Genomic DNA, 16,258 nt, shown 5'->3' with positions numbered 1-16,258 from the left:
TTTTTTTTTTTTGCTTTCAGGATCAGTGGCTGATATCAGCAGCCTCCATAAGTATCCGACACCTTAAAGCTCAAACAGTACACAGCATTACTGCAAAAACTTTGTAGAGGTATGAAAATACAAACAAACATTTACATTTTGTTTCAAGTTGTGTTTGACATTAAATATCATACAGAGTGACCCGCGCAAAATACTTTTTTTTTTTGGTTGACGTTGCTTTTTCTTTTCACGTTTTGCCCCAGCTAGTACACTGATTTCATTTTTGGCACTCCATGTGCTCTTTTTCGTGTCCACCCCCCCCCCCCTCCCCCCAATGTTAGAGAAGAGGTTTTCTGCTCCTTGTCGAACATGTTGAACCCAAGTGTCGTATCACAAAACCAGGCGAGATGCCATAAAAAAAAGGTGATGTTGCAAAATTAAAGCACAAGACATGTTTTGGCGGCCTCACTTATTTTGCAAAAAAAAAAATTCTAATTATTTTTGTTACTTAGATAAACCAAGTGTATGCATAATAACAAAGCCAATACTCCAGTTGGATGGAATTGACACTGGAGTTCCCAGCATGCCTTTAGGTCCCCCCCTCCCCACCTTTTTTTCTTTTAAATAGTTATTTTTGGTTTATTCTTTTCCAATGTTGTAGAGAGGTGGGCAATTTACAAAATTTTGCTGGTCCATTATTTGTCGTTCATCAGCGTCCCGTCATCATCAGTTAATTTTTTTTCAAGCTGTATCAAACTTTAATAGTCAGTCTGCCATTTTATTTTGACCACGCTTCCGTCATCACTTGGTCGCCACTATTTTAGGACCGGCAGACGGAGGTGGGCAGTCCTTCATTTGTCAATCGTCAACAAAACGGGCGTCCGTCAGTGACTAATTGAGAGGCCTGTCGGTTAGTGACGATTACACGGATAAACCAAAACCCACTCCCGTCAGTTCTTAGTCCCTATTTTTTTTTTTTAAGTTTCTCATTCATCAGCAAAAAATGGGCATCCATCAGCGACGGACCGACAGACATTCAGTCAGTGGCCTGCACCTCTGGTATTCGTTATGTGCATTCACCCACCTCGTTATTTATTCATTTTCTGTTAGATTTCATTTTATATAATAAGTTTGTGTTATGTGGTGGTTTGTAAGTAAAACCTTTTCTCCATCAAATCAAGCTGCCTCTGTCATTCACATTATTCACCATTGTAATGGAAAGACACTAGATGAAGTAGCATCCATTTTTCCATGTCGTAGAAGTGTTATTTGATTGTGTGGAGTGGAAGAAACTGCTTTATTATTCAAGAAGTTGAGACCTAGGTTTTGAACAACACTCTTTTCTGAAGTCCGTCAGATTTAAAAGACATTTTACTGCAGGGACCTGGAAGGGTAATGTTGTAAGATGAGTTTTGGAGACACTGTTTAGGAAATATTAAGTGTTTAAACTATAGTCTAACCCCTGAGGTTTGACTATTATTATTCGTATTATTATTATTATATTCATATTATTATTATTATTATTATTCATATTATTATTATTTAAACCTTTGTTTTACTGCACTATTAATAAAAACACAACTATTACTTATTAACATATATCAATTATATACTGTGCATGAATTGTTAGGCGTTTGGCTGCCACGAGAACGGAAGTGGTACCTATAGCTTCCTTATTTGGACATTGGGGGGCGTTTCTAAACTGGAAACGAAAAGACGAGATGGCACCACCAGCTTCTAATGGCAGCTTCGAAGCAGGCAGCCCGACGAAAAAAGTGCGCTGGTACAAAAGGAGCATGTGAATGTTTTTTCTTTTCTTTTCTTTTTTAGTGAATGTGTATGTGTGGGTGTGTGTGTGTCGACTGGCCAGAGGGGGAATAGAGCCCGCGAGTGTGTGCGTCAGTGCGCAGCGTTTCGGCGCATGAGCGAGCGAGAGAGAGTGCACAGTGCACACTGCACACGTACGGCGCGTCCTTCCTCTTGCACGGTTTGCCCCCTCATCGCCTCTCATTTGAGGCTGCGAGCGGCCGAGGAGACCACTCACTCTTAGGAATCAAGGACATTTAAACAGAAATAAAAGAAAAATACTTTGTTTTCGTCGCGCGTGGCACTAACTTGCGTGTCATTCTGTGTCCGTTTCATTCCGGGACGATGCTGTCGTTTATTTTGATGCCCACACGGGCGCATTTTTATCTGTGAGGAGCAACACTTCACTAAACTACCTATTTTTTGACTTTTACATAATTATTTTTGCAAAGTTGTTTTGCCTTTAAGACAGCGGGTTGCTATTAATTTTTAATTCGTATGCATTCGCACGAAGGTGGCACCCAGAGAGGAGGAGAGAGGAAGGAAGAAGCTGCTTGCAAGAAAGTGAGGCGGGACGCCAGAATGAATGAATGAATGAACGAATGAATGAGCCGCACTGAGCTTCCCCAGCAAGATCACATTGCAAGACCAGAGGTAGGAACCATGCAATTCTTGTGATTTTGATATAACATATGTGCCACTTGCATCGTCTGGATGCTTTCTGCTTGTGAGATTTGTGCAGTACTTGGCCTGTGCATTATGCATTATTAATATATATGGACTCCGATATGCATCCTGCTTTGCATAGGCGGCAAAGGTGGGCATTATTTTTTTTCTCCTAATGCAGCTAAAAAGGACAAGCGCGTGCATGGAATTGTTCACAGCCCCCACTCTCCCTAGACAAGTGTCGGGCTGTTTATGAATTTAGAGTACAAGGAGCCCAGAGCCACAAAGTGAACTACTCTCAACATCCCGTACAGAGTACACCATTAATCCTCCACCTTGTCAAATCATGACCTGTGGGCCACTTGCCCCCAGGAGGAGGAGGAGGAGAGATGGAAAGAGAGAGAGAGAGGAGGGATGGAGGGCCACTAGAGTCCTTGACAAATGTCCCCGCAGCAAATTGAGTTGTACTTTAATTTCCCTTAAAACGTAACTTCAGTGAAGTAGTCGAAAACAACAGCAAGGATGACAAATGTCTTTTTGGGTGGAGCATAAACATGACAAAAAGCCCCCCCTCTTCTTTTTCCTGACTATAATTAAACATTTCATCCCGGGGTTCATATGGTGAAGCTATGCTGATCTAATTCCCCTGCATAATAAAACATGTAATAAAAAAAAGGCACGGGCAGCCCACGCGGAAGAAATTAAACCTTTTGTCTTTGTGTTGTTGTTGTGATAAAATTGAAACGGCGGTAGGTAGGAAAACAAAAGAGGGCAAGAGAGCGAGTTATTTCCTGCCGGTAAGCCTTTTTGCTCATTTCACCACGGTGCATTGTGTTTGTCCTGACAATTCTGGGTTCTGAAATTGGCATGTCTATTCCGAGTTGGTGGTGCTGGTGCTGGGGAAGGGGTCTCCTAAATAAAATTCTAATTCTTCAGGTGGTAAAAAAGAAAAAAAACAGCAATATTGGAACTGTCTGATGGCGTTATCTGGCCGTTCAAGAAGCCAGACTCGGAATTGGTTTACTGCCAAACCCGCCCTCCCTGGGAAGACAGTGGGATTTATCCCCCCCCCACTTACACACACACACACACACCCTCTTGTCTGTACGTCACATCGCTATCAGAAAAAATATTCTCGCCTCTCACTGGCTGAATAATATTCATACATTTGCATGGCATTAATGGGCGTCAGACTTTTAATAAGTCACTGGCCGTAATTAGATTTATTGCAGTTCACAATTGAAACACTGTGTTACTGCCGGTCAGTTTGTTGCCAGAGGAAGATATATAGACTGCTTCTATATATATATTTTTTTGCTTATCTGTGAAATTCATTTGCTGGCTAACCGCTCATGCATGGCTGAACGAGCAGGCGTGCAAATGCACGATACGTGCGCACACACATAAATTTTTAATTTTCATGCATACATAAATGGGGGTGAAATGTCCCAAAAGTGAATCCTCTTGTTTTCTTTGCAAGCCACTTCTTTAATATGCATGCAAAACCCTACAGCTCTTTTAACAAGGCTTCCTCGATGAATATGTTAATGGGAAATAATCAGAAAGACAGCAACTAATATGAATTTCAGAAATTGACCCACGACATAGAATTTCTTCATGTCCTCGGGACAGCTATGTTTTTATTATTTTTCCTTGCCATAAATGCAAATCCAGAATGCAGCAAAAACAGCGCTCATGATGAGATGTTAAAATAAATCACTGTTAATTAGAATCTAGGGAACATTGACGTCTGTCTGTATAAAAGCTTTTAGTCAGATTTTTGTTGGGAAGCTGTCAAGGACGTGTTGAAAAAGTTGTTCAATAGTGCTGGCCTTTGGGCTCACCAAGTAGCTTAATTAAAAATATAATAATGCCTTCCGGTGGTGCAACAATTCCACAAATACGCAGTCCATCTGTGCAGCGTTTTGATTTCAAATCTCTCCGTCTGATTCACGGCAACTGCCAGGCAAAATGTCACTTTCATTTCCATCATAGCTCTTAGTGTACCAACACAAATAATAAGCATTGCTATTTCCACACTTACTCCCTAAAAGTGCTACAATGTTTTCATGTCAAGTTGCTTTTAAGCCCAATATTCCAAAGTAACATTTATTTATTTATTTTTTGCTGATGCCGAGCGTCCAGTGGTGATATCCGATTAGAGCGACAAGCCTCTCTCCGGCTGACCTGCCGTCCTCTTGCCAAGCGCTAGAAGTTATTTTGTTGATAATAATGTCCGTGCTCTGTATTGATTCTCTGTAATTCTGAAGATTGTTTGCAATTATAATCCATTCAAAACAAACTTTTAGCAAGATTGGATTTTTTTCCCCTTCTCTTTTCCGTTGCTCGGCCAAATGAAAAGAGTCATTTTGACAAAAAAACAATCATCCTCATGGTATTTGTCGCCAATTTCTTTTGAATGATTTAAATGTCTTAATTGCGAGTGATTAGGGAGTTTTCCTCCAGTAATTCTTTCCAATTAGACATCAGGCAACGGTGATGGATGCCGTGCTGCGTATTGTACCGTGTTTATGTGCGCTTTCTCGCATACCGTCTCCAGATTGTTTGGGAACAAGGAGCTAGTATCAGTTTGTCTTTTTTTGCAAAGGTCACAAGCATTGTTGTCCTGGAAAGCGGCACGTCTGGTGAGTCAGGACAGGAAGGCCATTGCCATTATAATGACAGTTTATTGCGCTTTAATGTTTTACCTCTGCGGAAATGGCTGCTTGTGCAACTAATTATTGCCAGCCAAAATAGCCAATTGTGCTTTTATAATGTGTTTTGTTTTATTTTCAACGGGATATAGCTGGGTTGCATTTTACGTCTGATAATGACAAGCGGGGGCAGCACGATGGAATAGTGGTTACTTTATTCAGGCTTTGAATATCCTGAGATTTAAAAATCTCTAAATTGTCCATAGGTTTGAGTGCGAGTGTCTACATTTATTTAGTATGCAACGTTTTGTATACATAGTCCTTGTCAGGGTAGTTCTAATGCAACCTGCTTTTAATTGAGTACAGTCCATTTCTTAGAAGAAACATTACCTTTACTGCATTACATTGAGTTAAGTTTTTTTTAATCTGGTATTGCTTGCGCCTTCTATTTTTATTTTGGTTTGTCAGCGACTTCTGCCTGAGGTACTGTCACCGCGACTTTCACCAATCCAATGTAAACGCTGCCGATGTTTGATCAAATGTGGACTGTCAGTCACATGACGCACAGTCTCTGCCACCTAACACTTATAGAGGAGGGGGTCACCAATGCAGAGTTGTAAAAATAGCTTCCCATTCATGGGACATTGTGATTTTCTAGGAATGTTGTAGAGGCCATCATTTGAAAATATAAACATTGACAGAGATTTATAGAAATAGTGTTGCATGTTGATTTATCCATCCATCAATTCTATGTAACTGCTTATCCTCACTCTGCTTCTTAATTTTTGTCATCGCATAAATGCACATCTCCAATTATTAATAATAATATGATTAAAGGTAATTTTTTGTTTGAAAAGTGTGTATAAAATTGGTAGCCCGTCACTTTAATCAGTACCCAAGAAATAGTTGTCAGTTTCAAAATGGTTGGTGACCCCTGCCGTAGAGACTAGAAAAAAAGAGCCATGTCATTATCTGCATCTGCTTAAAAATGGCCACATTTCAGCCTACAAGAATTCCACTTTGAAGTTGAGAAAAGACATTGCGGTTTCCACGTATTCTCTATCTTGTTAGCCATTTTGTGAGTAAACACCATTGATTTAAGACCATTTATTGTGGCTAAATAAAAAAAAAACGTATAAATATTTAATGTGTTATTGATTTCATTAAAGTGATATTATGAATTTGCACAACCCTATTTTACATTTTCTCATTTGACGTTGATGCTTGGATCACTCACTGAATACATAATTACTCATACTCACTAGTACTGCATTTTTACTTTTACATTCGTCACATGAAGTAATTATATTGTTATATAATTATAATTGAGTACATTTTTTGGCTACGCTACCCGCCTATATGTGCCAGCTCGGAGAGTACCCCGATTCTGGCCCAAAGCCAGCTGGGATCAGCCCCAGCTTCTCCAATGAGGAGAACTATAGAAAACGGATGGATGAATGATGCCGACAAAAATCGGAGTGTCAGGCACAAAAAGCTCGGCGACGGGGACTTTCTCATTGCCATGTCGCCGTGCGATGCCACAAGCCGGTGTAAAAGGCTCGAGGTTTGGATTCCGAGGGATCCGTTTTCCTGGAACCCATTTCACGTGCTAATTCAATTCCATGGCTGCCGGCCTTCCGCGCGTCGGCGCCAGCGTGGCGAAAATAAGCGGCGGCAACAGGAGAGCACGAACACAAAATAAAAGGATCGATGGGGACTGTTTTTCATAAATTGAGTGGGTGTTAAATTAGCTGTACAGGGCTGGCGGAGCAACACATGGGATTGAGTGAGTGGTATATTTGGGTGGTGTCTATTGACTGCGACGCCGACTGAAAAGACGCAGACCCTGATGCTCAATCAATGGGAACAATCAGGCCTGCTGCCATTTGGGTTTGGAGTTCTTTCAGAGTGGAAGGCAGTGCAATTTTCACCAGCAACTACTTGTAATGTTACTGTAATCTTGTAATGGCCACTTCTGATTGCCCCTTTGTCGTCTGCCTGATTTTCACTATTTATCTTAAAAGCAAGTACAAATAGCATTATTCAGCTCACTTTCCCAGTATTACTGTACCAAATGCTGAATGGGTTTTAAAGGCACTGTGCAAATATAATTCTGACACCACTTGAGAAAAAGCCCCCCGCCCAGCCCACCCCGAATCAATATAACCTTGCCCCACTGGTTGTTTGGCATTTCAGTGAAGTCGGTCATGGCTGCTACTGCCAAAGCTTTAGAAGGGCAACAGCACTCTTAAAGCTGCAGGATCGATTGTGATGCTGTTGCTCTAATAGTAAACAATATTGAATATTGCAGCGCAGGAAGCCAACACTATATATTGTATGTTAGGAAAGTAAACACAACATATGATTCGTTTTAGGTTTTCCGTAGTAGGGTTTACGTTTGCCTATTTCAAACTTAATAATGCAATGAACCAGTTTCAGAAGAATACATTGTCACATGTTGATGTTTGTTATTGATTTTTTAAAAATATTAGTTATGGTGTTTTCAAACAAATAATAATTATAACTTAAATGCTGAGTTAGCAAACGTTAGTGATATATTGCGATTATATGGCGAGGTGTCAAACTCATTCTTGTCACAGGCCACATCTTAGTTACAGTTTCTCTTGGAAGGTCATTATGGCTGTAAAGCAGTGCTTCTCAATTGTTTTTTGTTATTATATTATAAGTTAGTATAATTTGTCTGCTTAGTGCACTTTTGCAGCTAATACTCCTTGCAGACTGACACCTACTGTAGGGGATGTGCAATTACACTTTTTTTTAAGTATGAAAAAAGTCAAAACAAATAAATGAATAAATAAACAAGCAAAAAAAAGAACATATTCCCTGAGGTCATGCTTGCTGTAAACACATATAGACTGTAGATATATAAATACATCATATAAAAACACAACTAATTGGTGGATAACTATTTTCAAAAAATGTTGGTAAAAAAAATGCTTGCAATATCTCAATGTTACTAAGAAAGAAGACAATTTGCAATTGCATTATCTTAGCAAGAAACATGAAGTCGACGCACATGATTTACCTTTGGGGACCACATGAAATGACATGGGGGAGTTTTTTGTTTTTTCTCTATTCACTGATGAATATAGTGCTACTTTAGATGGTCCAGAAGGATGGAGTCCTTGACGGATGGCTAAATGTATAAATTACACTTTCTGGGCACCACCAATGTGACTCTGTCAAAGCAGCTTCCCATGTTCCACCTGTCCCTCTAAAAAGAGGAGTCACCCGCAAATGAAAGCAAACGGTGATCAATTGACCTAATAGCTTGCACGATCAATCCTCATGTTTTTCTGATGGCCGGACACAGAGGCGGTGGCGTAATTGGCTTGAACACGGGAGGCGCAGTGTTAATGGCAGGAGTGCACTCCTTCTTCCCATCCCTTCCTCCTCGGTCCTCGCAGCTCTCCCGGCGTCAATACTGTCACCTCTTTGTCCTCGCAGCCGTCTTTTTTAATAGCGTGTACGACCCCTTTTAAAGCCTAACGCTCAACATCGACACGTTCAGTCAAGCTGCAAAATTAGGAGAGACAATGTATTAACAGTGTGTGTTTGTCTGTGTCCACAACTTGTCTGTTCCTTACAAACAACTGATGTTCACCTGAGTTAATTCCATACAATGGAGGTTTTGGTCCAGCAGGGGCGCGGCGCATTGCGTTATTTTATGATAGCAAACCTCCCTTAAGAGATGTCATTCTCAAAGTGTATGTACCACTGGTGGCACGTGGGCTCCCTCTAGTGGTACACAAAAAACAACACTGAATTAAATGTTCAAACTATGCGTAATGTCAAAGTGGCTTATTATTATTATTTTTTATCCAGTAGAGTACATTTCTTAAGCACAGTTCATGGCAGGGGTGTCAAACACATATTAGCTCAGTGGCCGCATGGAGGAAAATATATTATTATAAGTGGGCCGGATCGGTAAAATAATGGTTATATAACTTAAAATTGCCATCAATTATACGCAGATTTTCGCTATTTGTGGGCCAGCCTTAAATTACGGAGCTCAACTGTTATCATATTGTTCCAAAAAATAACAAAAATGCAAACTGAGGCGGCAACACTTTGCCTGTATGAGTTCCGGACGTGTTAAATCTACCCGTTTTGCATATATATTGTTCCCAGAATGCATTGTGTGTTAATTAAGTTATAGGGACGTTAATCCTTATTGAATTGAATTGAGTCGTATTTAACATGTTTATGTTGGTCTATGATTTTTTATTTATTCATTTATTTATTTATTAACAAACCGTAACTTTTAAGTTGTGTGTAAAATAATGACATCCAGGACGTTCCGTGTACAAGGTGCATTTCTCATCTGAGGGTTGCTTGTGAAATTAAGAATATATATGTTTTGATTGTGGCCGGCTGATTAATTGGTCCGACAATATATTTTCTTTTTACTTAACAAAAAATTGTCTCGCAGGCCGGATTAAACCCCTATGCTGGCCTGATCCGGCCCGCGGGCCATACGTTTGACACCCCTGGTTCAGGGGAACATGGAAACGTGTCCTTAGAAAAATACATTTTTCAAAATCATTGGACTAAGATGCTTTAGAAAGGATGATGTTGGACTATTACATGACGAGTGTGTTTGTGTGTGCATGTGCAAGGGAAAAAAAGAAAGAGCAGAGGACCAGAAGTGGCCCCGTGATGGAAAGTGAGCTCAACGAGCAGGAGAGCACATCAGGGGTGGATTAATTAAGGATTATAATTATGTTGGGACTGCGCGGGCCTCACCTGAGACTGCCCCTTTGCCGCCGACGCTTGGCTCCTGGCACTCTCAGCTCCCTCCCCCGCAACTCTCCCCTTGATAACATTGAGACAAAAACACAAGCCGCCTCACTTGCGGTAGCGTACGTTCACCTCTTGTTGACCACCATGCTCGAATTGTATCTAAAAGCTTTTATGCTGCCTTTTACAATCTGCTTCAACATATGTTGCGCTGCGCTGTTTGAATGCTTTTCTCTCGTCCATATGTCCACTTTGTTTGCAGGCTGACTGCATTATTAATGCATCTACGAGATCTTCTTAATTCAATTCACTGGGATTTATAGCTGCTGTAGCCTTGGTACTTTCTATAAAGTGCATTGTATGTTGCTAATGCGCTAATCTGCTCCCTGCGATCACAACACAGAAAAAGTACATGCAAATATTTTAAATTGATAAGATGTAAATTACTAGCTCAAGGCAAATGAATAGTTGCTCTTTGTGGTGTTTTATATTCAACGGGACCACTAGGGCTTAAACTGTATGGATGCTTTAGTGTAAAATTGAATACATTTTCTTATAATTAACATATTTTAGCCTCTATAACTCATATAATCTGTCAATAGCAAACCTATGCTAACCTCTGTTATTTACACTATTTAAATCCATAAATGTGTAAAACACATTTTAGGCTAAATAAAATAATGCTGTTATTTAGCCTAATTTATTAGCCTTAAAATTCCGATCTTACATCACAAATCGTCAAAATGTCTTACTCTGTGAAATGACGCTCTCCGCCCATTGAAAAGCATTGGATTTTGGATTGTTGCTAATTTGATTGGTGAGGATTATTTTTGATTTCAAAATGTGCTAAAATGTCATTTGACTACTCTAACAATCTGCCTGGTTTATATTCTAGTCACAGGCAAACGTAATAGGCCTACAATCCGCCATTTGTTTTCACCGTGTAAAGGAAGCCTTTGCATTGCGTTGTATTGCGGAAATATCAGAAATGCTCGGATGCTCGGAATTGTCAGTAGCAACTCTATGATAGTCTGTTATTCAAATTTAATCTATAAAAAGATTATGTTTTGAAAATTATGCTAACATATATTAATTATCAAGGCTACAGAAATGTGTTGTTGTATTTACCAAAGATATGCAGGCTAATCTATAAATGTGTGCTATGTTAACCAACATATGATAGTATATGCTATTTAAACTTGTTTCATCTGTAAACAGATTGTTTAGCCAAACTATGTTGAGATATACAGTATTATTTTATTATTGTGTTATACAGAATTTGTATGCTAATCTATGTTATGATGATTTGATTCAAAAATACGCTGTTTTGTTTGGCCAAACTTTAATCTGCGTAGGTATTGTGTTATGTTTATCTTAAACCCAACCAAACTTTACCAATGTTATGCTAATTTATGCTATTTAGTCCCCAACAATAATTGCGCCATAATCAGCAGAACTTTGCTAACTTTAATCAGATATTTTGGGGACAATCCTGCTGCCTTTCATGTTGTTTTGGCTACCATAATTCCTAAATAGCTGTAGTTATGCTTAGTAAAGTTGCGCAGACTTTTGTTATTTATTCATAATCTATTGCATTTAGAGTACTTTATCAGGGAATGCAACAAGCAAAGATTCAACTTAGTTTTGTCAAGTTAACTTATGATAGTATACAACATTATTTTGTTTTTACCCCTTAATCATTTCATCCCCGGTGAGACCCTAAAAAACGGCACCGTTAACAGTCATATTTTGTTATGTTTGTTAATAATGTATGTTAATGAGCGTTACCTTTGCGACATGAGATCATGACAAACTATTGTATTTTCCGCATTACTGCCCGTTTACCCAGTAAGTGCCAGAGTGCCTGACTTTTTACACGTCTCTGCAGGATATTGAATGACAAAATAATAATAATAAAAAAAAAATCATTCCAGCTTTCCCACAGCTGCACTTTAACCCTGCAGCACACAGAAGCTGTGGTAATGAGCTCTGGACAAACAGGCTTTTTTTTTTTTTTTTTTTTTTTCGCCACCCCCCTCTACATCTTTTCCTTTTGAGTACAAAGATAGCACTGAGGCTGTTGCAGTCCTTTTGTACTGTTAAAAAATAAATAAATCGAGATTGTTAAATGTGCTGCACCTTTCTATGACCAACGTCCAGGACATTCAATGTGCTTCTCTATCTATCCATCCATTTTCTTTACCGGTTATCCTGAATTTGGGTACGAGAAGATACACGCTGGACACATTTTAACAAATTCAATTCAAACTCATTGACATTTTAGTACTAGGGTTGTCATCAGAGTTTTGGAGAGTCTGCTATCCAGGCAATATCTTAACATTAACTCGTTGCAACGCACTAAATAGGAAAATGGAACAAGTTACTGAAAAACAGGTGCATGTATTGTTCATTCACGCACCACTGACTCGGGTTATTGATGAACTGCTGTGTTTCTTATTATGATGTGTGCCTCGCTTATTGTTTAATTGATGAATCCCTTTCATTCCAAATGGCAAAAACAAGTGTATTGTTCCTTCGGCAGCAGGAGCGAGGGGGATTTTAATGTCTTCTCGCTGACCACTTGGCCGGAGTCGTCCACGCGACTTGATTTATTAGAAAATCTTATTGATTGGGTGAATTAATGCGGTGCCAGTTTAATCAGTGCGCAATGGGAACCGCGCTGCACGTCTCTGAACTCGAAATGAATTGAGTGTACACTATCGATCTGGTTATCTGCAGTATTTATACTGCTATTTGTCCACTCCTTGATTAATTTGCTGTGTACAAAACAATGTCGCCAAGGCTTTTTGAGGTTAATTGAGTGTCGGTGTGTGTGTCTGAATGTGAATTGAGCGACAGCTTCTGCAATGCATTTTTTTCTGCATTTTTATGCATTTATAGGGTCATGGAATTGCAATCATATACAGTATAGTACACAGGAGCCTGCTCCAATAAAACATTGGTGAGATTTAGTAAAATGCTGTAATTAGGAGAATATTTACTTTTACTTTAAACACATAATGGTACAATGTTTAATTATTTAAAGATTTTTGCCCTCTCCCCAGAATCTCTTTGCTTTGAACATGTATCTTAAAATAGCTTAGCAGGTTAAAAAAAACATAACTAAATTGTCAAAGCTCCTCGCTCATGCTAGTTAGCTTACCAGAATAAAGTTACTTACTGTAGTGTATAGTAGTAGTATTTAGTTATTTTCTATATTTTTATCAAGTCGTGGCACCTCCCCAGAAATCATCTTTCTGTCTAAACCTGATTTAATTTTCAAATTATTGTTACGACTCGGTGCTAGTTAGCTTGGCAGGGTCAAATGTTTATTTTTTTTATTTTTTATCGAGCCACCGCCCCACCCCCAAAATGGTATTTCTAACTCAACACGCTTCAGTTATTGAATAATTTGCCTGACTTGTGCAAGGTAACTTACTGTATAAAATCATTGCCATGACTCAGCAGGTGTGAAGTTAGCTTTCTTTCTTTCTTTCTTTTTTGAAAAGGAAATAATTAAGTAATGATAGCAAACTTTGTATCCACCTAATTATACTCCACGCCGAATGCGTTTGTTCTTACTGTCAGCATGCCTCGGTGTATGCCAAATGCTGGAAATTGCAGAACCCTTAATGATGAGGTTTTCTCATCTATTTTGCAAAATAACCAGGCGTTCACGCACAGTTTGAGCGCTCTCGCCTGGTTGTGTGCACCGTCAGAGGTGTCATTGTGTAACAGCGGTGGGGCCCCGACGTAGCAGAAGAAGCACGGCAGTGCTGTGCCCGACGTGGCGATTGAGCAGTACCTGTCAAAGGAGGGAAAGTAGCGCCCTAATTAGAACTAACTGCGGACGGATGATGCTTTCTGACAGCTGTCTCATCGGATTCAGCCGCCTGCTGATGGGGAACATTTGTTTGGAGGTGTTTGTTTAGGCTCATTACCGATTTAAAAGGAGAGACTTCACCCGTCTGGCTCCCCGTCTTCCGTGCGAAACTGAGGGCTATTGATATTATACAGCTCGGAATCTCAACTGTCAGTGATTTTCTGCACTTTACAGAGCTATTTCGGTTCATCTCGTGTAGTTCTGATTAGCAAAGAAGCTATTTTAGTGCACCTATTGTGGCTGGAATTAATCTACAATGGCACTTTTGTCAAATATACTTTTTTTTTTTTTTTTAAGAATTTAGTTTCTGGAGTACCTGTTCACCCATCCTGTCTAAAATTAAACCAAGTAAATCTTATGGTTAGATTCTGAATTTTTATATAATACTGCCCCCACACCGGGTTTCTGCACCTTGTGTTTTTTGCCCCAGCAGTTGGATACCTGTGCCATATAGTTTTCTGTGCATTAGGCGCCTACTTACTGCTAACTCTCTATAAGGAGAATGCAGTCAATGAATGACTTCCATCCGGTGTGAAAGAAAACAATTGTTAGAATCCAGTGTTGTTTTCAGAAGAGCCTTTATTACTGTACACATCATAGTTGTGAATGGCTCTTAATGGCTCGCGGTGTTTCAAGGAAAAACTCACCTTCAACAAGCTTTGTCACTTGTGCTACATGCGTCTTAACACGGAGAGGTGCCATGCAGGTAACACAATTAGGGCGATCTTAAGGCGGTGCTCTTGACTGCAGCCGCATGCTAACAAGATTAGCCCGCTGGAAATTAGGAAAACTGATTTGCATAACCTTCAAATCGATCTTTGTCTGCGAGGGGCTTCTTCTCGAGGTGTCAACGCAAACAAAGCCGAGCACGCGTTTTGTCGTGCTTTCATGTTCCGAGTCGCCGTGCGCGTGACAGCGTTTGGCTTCAAGGGCGTCGTATAATCATTATCACAACAAAAACATTGACGCAAAATTCACCCCCTCTCCATTGTTCAAGTGAGAGAAAAAAAAATCAGCCAGCAGTTCGGTATCAAACAAATCATGTTTGCCGGTGGCAGCTACGGGCTCACAATCGAGTTACTGCGAACTGCAGCCGTCTTGATTTGTTCCCAGTAAACAGATTAAAGGTTTTATAATTCACACAAATCTTCTCCATTTGGTTCTCCAAGGCTTAGATTTGAGTTGTTCTTTCCATTAACATGCATTCTCCCACCCCGACCCTCTTATGTTCCTTTTCATCCAAAAACAATTTGTCCTACCCTCACAGGCGCGACGGTATAATCTAGCTACTTCAGCCCACATTCAACGGCCATTTACATTTCACACAACGAACTAAACGTGCGTTTGCTCGCCGGGTCTCCAAAAGTGCGTCTGTTTACACTGTGGGTCGTGCGCTTGTCCTCAAACTCCACCTCTGCTCTGCCATGATATAGATGGAAATATAAATGACCTCTGATGAAACTTGATATTGAGCTGTTTTAAAGCTGGGAGGCTTTAGACAATATCCCGCTCGCCCGTGTGAAGGAGTGGGAGGGGGTAGCGGCTCCTCACTAAAAAGTTCCGCTAAGGTATAAATCCATGATCGAGAGAGAGAATACTATATATACTATATCGTTTTAGCCCTTCAACACATAATTTAAACACAATCTGAACACATTTGAACACAAATAAGAATTGGTAGCGTAAAACGCTTAGAAAATGCTGTTCGTGTTTGATTTGTTTCTGCGTGCAGGCTGTAGTCTACAGTAGCTGCTGCGTGAATGGGCTTATTGTGTTTATGAGTTTGACGGTTCTCCCTGCTGAAAACTACATTGCCGACTGTCGAGGGAATTGCAAATACAGTACAGAATGAGCCCTACCACAAATTGTGAAAAACTGAAAATAATTTATGCCACCTTATAAAAGTTTATAATTACAGTAGCTCTCATTTAAACTGTATCATTTCATTTTAGCACATTTAAGAGAGCACCATGAAAACAGTAAATAGATAATCAGATAACAGGATAGCTTGGGGGGAAAAAAAAATCAGAATAGTTTAATTTACAAGTTGCCAGTCGCAAATAGCAGGGGGAACACTGCATACTGTGAAAACATATGAGCAATCCCTGTAAACTGGAGTTATTTGATTTCAAAGAGAGACAATCTTTCATAACAATGGTAAACAATTACAGTCCAAATGGTTCCAGATGGCATACAAGTGACTGACTACTGCTGACCTGAAATCAAGCGATGACAAAAAACAGCCGCCAGATATATTCCAAAAGGCTTAGTTTTTTTCCCCTATCACCTAAACAAAAAAATCTAAATCAATCTATTGGAACCTGTGGGGGAGGATAAATCTAATGGATGTCATAAAACATACAGAAATCACAAGGCTGCTTAGTGGCGTCGTCGCCACCAAACCCAACATCAAAGGATCTGTTGAGGGCATTTCCTCACAAGTATGTATAAAACGTTGAATTGAGTAATTTAGCAAAAACATAATTGGCAAGGTGATGACGGCATATTA

General features: G+C 39.8%; 1 protein-coding gene across 3 annotated transcripts in view; it reads left to right on the top strand.

Moving 5' to 3' along the window:
• The window catches only part of adgrl1a (adhesion G protein-coupled receptor L1a), a 182,908-nt gene that overhangs the window by 2,296 nt on the left and 164,354 nt on the right, over positions 1-16,258 (top strand). Inside the window, exons 1-2 of one of the 3 annotated variants that reach the window (XM_086085989.1) lie at positions 1,694-1,754; positions 2,300-2,439. The gene's annotated coding sequence lies outside the window, so the exon portion shown is untranslated. Of the gene's footprint in view, positions 1-1,693; positions 1,763-2,299; positions 2,440-16,258 lie in introns of those variants that run through there. The other 2 variants (XM_086086004.1, XM_086085997.1) reach the window with 2 other exon arrangements.

This window comes from Leptonotus elevatus, chromosome 1 (genome assembly GCF_054856555.1).
Source record: "Leptonotus elevatus isolate MCC_2025b chromosome 1, RoL_Lele_1.0, whole genome shotgun sequence".
Lineage (NCBI taxonomy): Eukaryota > Metazoa > Chordata > Actinopteri > Syngnathiformes > Syngnathidae > Leptonotus > Leptonotus elevatus.
Note: the sequence above shows the minus strand (reverse complement) of the source record. Positions and strands in the feature narration are given on the sequence as shown.